This window comes from Schistocerca americana, chromosome 1, assembly GCF_021461395.2.
Source record: "Schistocerca americana isolate TAMUIC-IGC-003095 chromosome 1, iqSchAmer2.1, whole genome shotgun sequence".
Classification (NCBI taxonomy): domain Eukaryota; kingdom Metazoa; phylum Arthropoda; class Insecta; order Orthoptera; family Acrididae; genus Schistocerca; species Schistocerca americana.
In genome coordinates this window covers 571,072,670-571,076,755 of record NC_060119.1, presented here as the reverse complement: position 1 = coordinate 571,076,755, position 4,086 = coordinate 571,072,670, and positions in this window count along the sequence as shown.

The window sequence follows — 4,086 nt, the reverse complement described above, 5'->3', positions numbered from 1 at the left end:
TAACACACACAAAGATAAATGAATAATACTCTATATAGAAAACAAAACATGTCAGTAGACAAACATACACAGATGCATTGAAATAATTACTTAAACAGTCCTCTAAAATTGTCTGTGACCTGTTTGGTCTCGTAATGTTTTTTTTTATCCGTTTCATTAGATTCTTTTAGAATGTCGTTAATCAGGACGTTTCACTTGACACTACACTGTACACTTTTATTTGTCACACGCTCACTTAACCGGAGTCTGCAACGTCTATTCTCGTTCGGTGAGCGGCGTCGTCCGAGAGGTCACGACCCTGGGTAGCGTCTTTTTTGTGTTCGCTCGTGCTGCCTCTCTAGTGTCTCGCATCAAGCGTCATGTCGTTTACATGTAAATAAACAGAAAGAAACCTGTGTTAGGTTCGTGCTATAATGTAGACTTACAGGTAAAGGTTTTATAGGATTCTGGACAGGATTGATAACCTTCCCCTCCAGTTAACGTTTCAGTGCTCAGTAATGCCTTGTCTTTATTTAACTATCTATCGCAAAATATCCGACGTGACTGATTAAATGGAAATTAATTTGAAGCTAAGACTTCTCTTTTTACAGAATAAATAAAGTTCATAATTAAGTTTCACTGTGATAGCTTTAGCAATGTCTCTTGCGTAGTTGTGAGACGGAAAACATTCTAAGGTCAATGACACGCCTCCACAGCGCGCGCGGCGGTTGTGTTTCAAATGTTAATTGTTGAGTTCAACTGCAAGCAGCTCCGAGCTGTTGCCGGTTACTAGTCCAGTGCAACACGCGCTCGTGTATGCTCGTATGAAGTTTAACGTGTGTCACTCGCGCTCTGCTAAAATGAGAACACGCGGAAAACACACGTCTAGTGTCCTTTCTCCATCGTCGATCGGCGAATCGAAAACTTGGGTAGAAAATACCACCGTCTGTTTCGAGGATTTCACACGACAGTCCCTGCGACCTGCCATGCTGCTTACACACAGGTCAGTGAAGCCAACGTTTTACATATAGTTTGCAAAATGTTTTGCTGTGATCGCTGTCACTACCTGCACTTGCGTGTACACATGTCACTGCACACGTATTTTGTACACTTTATCACTCGCATTTTGTTTAGAACGTCTTAGTGTCTGCAAATTCACATCTCCCATCTCACATTGTGATTTCAAAGTTCACAGTTCAAGTTACTCACAGGTAAATACATTACAAGATTAAACAATGTCCATAAATTACATACATAGATACATACATTTCTTAAGTTTGCTTACAGTCACAAATTATGTTAACCTTTTCAGTCACGCCACGCCGGATTAGCGTATTGAATACCACTACTTGTGCATCAAGGCACGATTATTTCGGTTATTCTCTCTCCCTTTTACAAAGGTAAAATTTTTTTTAAAAACAAATCTTTTAAGCAGCTTGTTATTTCGTTTCTCTTCAAAATTTAGTGTCACTGTTTATGTAGAGCACAGATTGAACAAATTCTGTCTCTACTGGTCGAGCATACTCATGCATTTCTCTCCGGAAGATTCATGCTTCATAAAGTTACTGGCTGCAAGTACTACTCGCGGAATGTATTATAATCTCTCAACATTGCTACTCGCGATACGCGATTAGAACAAAACTTTCGCTAACGGATCTCTCCCACAAATTTCGTTTCCACTTCAACCGTCTAAAGAGCACTCAGATGAGCCTGTCAAATTCTAATCCTCACTTTTTTTTAATGGGATAGGATGGGAAAGTGGAAGAGGAGAGGATCAAATATGAACATAAATACACTATATACATATACAAATTCTAGCACAACTACACTAGGATATTTTTTTTTTTTTTTACCTTAGATGCATGACATGCGTCACGTGTGCCTTCAAGTGGCTATTCTTTAATCTAATATCAGATCTTAGTTTTATTATTATAATGTGAGTCATATCTGGTGACAGCTTTCTAGTTTATCACGCTTCCTTCTGGGCGCTTGTCGGGCTTGGCTGTGAAATAGCTAATTACTTTAGTGCATCTTACATGTTTAAAGAAGAAACATTTACCATCAGGAATACTCCAGGCTTGTCAGTACGACGTATATGTTTCGATGTAGTGGCACTCTCGACTACATGACCTAACAGCTGTTGTAAAACACAATAAAGGAAATGCTTTGTTGCTTAGCTATTAAATCTTTATGAGGCTTACTGTTCGTAGATGATGCTTTGAATCTGAGATTGAATCTCCTGAAAACTATCAAACACTACGTGATACTCTCTCTCTCTGTTATTTACTGCTTTTGACAGTTCAAACACTTGGCTACACAAATCTGTTTAATTCTAAAGATCGCGCTAACAAAAGGTATAGTTCATGGCGGTGTTACAATAACGCACAGTTTACACGCAATAGGCTGTACTCTGTACACTTAAAGACTAACATTCCATCTTGAGGGCTGAAAAAGAAATTGCTTAACCTAACATTTCACATACATATATATTCATTGGAGTTGGAAGGTGGCAATCTGCTACTTCCTTCCGTATCTCCTTTCACCAATAACGGCATTCCTCAATGCCAACAGCCAACTTGGACTGCTTACACCTATGACTAACTTAAAACTAACTGAGAATCTGTCCTCTCAAATGGAATGTGCTTTCTTTTTCGTACGCCATAATAAATCAAATCTTCAATTACCTCCATAGTTTTTCGCCAAAGTGTGAGTACTCGTATTGGTGTGTTTGAATACCGAAGTGTTTCACAGGTTAAACCTTAGGCTAATGTTCCTTTGCTTGTTACCTTGCCTCGTTATACTTCTTGAGATTCTGGTGGTGATACAATCCTTTAATTCTGCCAGATGCTGGATCCGCTATTAGATAACATCCTGTATGTGGTTTTCTAATTACTACAAATGGTCCGTCGTACAATAGCCTCCATTTCCGATTTCTTTTCAACAACTTCGATGGCTTAAAATGTGTTCGTAAAAGCACCTTTTCATTAATATCATATGTAAGAGCCTTAGATACTTTCTTGTCATAAGACTTCTTGCGTAGATTCGCCTGTACAGCTAAGGATACCAATGCTTGTCTAAGTTTTGCATCTAAATCTAATTCTGGTTCTACAATTTTAGGTATGGGATCTAACCATTCATTTCTTTCCCGATGACTCGTCATTAATCCGCAGCATCCCCAAGGAGGCGAAAAGGTGCTGCCTTTAGTTTTCCGCTTTCTTGTGATGCGTCTGATTTGATTCTTCTGTCACATCACTTGACCACTCTCGCTGGTTTTTTACCCATTGTGTTTGTTGATTTGTATCAAACCCTTGTTGGTAATGCACTTGATTACCAGGCTGAAAAATCGGTACATTACTTGCCTGCGTAAAATATACCGGTGGATTGTATTGTTTTCTTGGTTTATTGTTATTGTATCTAAAGTCCTGTTGTGGTGGCGTGTACTGTTGTTGTTGCATGAATGGTTGTTGCTGAGGCGTGTATTGCTGTTGTTGCTGGTGTTGTGGCTGCCCATAGGGTTGTGGTGGAGGTAGCTGACCTCCGCAATTTTGATTGTTGCAACGTTTACCCTTGTATTTTTCCCATTCTCGTAGAAGTTACTACCGTTATTGTTTGATTGGTATGGGGCATTCCCGTAATACTGTTGTTGCGTGTTGTATATTGGATTGTACCGTTGGTTGCCGTAATGCTTGTTTTTGTGTTTACCATTACGGTAACCATTGTTTCGGCCTCTATTGCGGTTATTGTACTGTTTGTTTCCGTATTGTGTTTCGTGTGAACCATTTCCATTACTACCGTTTCCATTCGAATACGTGCCTGCGTTGTTGTTCTTACGGTTAGCATTCGCACGCGCGTCTTCGTGTATAAGATCGAGCGAATCAAGGACGGATAAAAATGCGTCCTGATCTTCCTCTGACACGTTCACTAATTTTTCGCGTATGGAAATGGGTAGTTTTGACTTAAGAATCATAATAACATCTTTTGTTGTTATGGGAGTGTCCCAATATTGTATCTTTCTCAAGTACTTTTCAAAGTACCGGCGAAGTCCGCCACTGTTCGAATGGAAAGGTTCGGCGTTATAGACCTCTTTGCGTAGGCGTTGCTGAACAC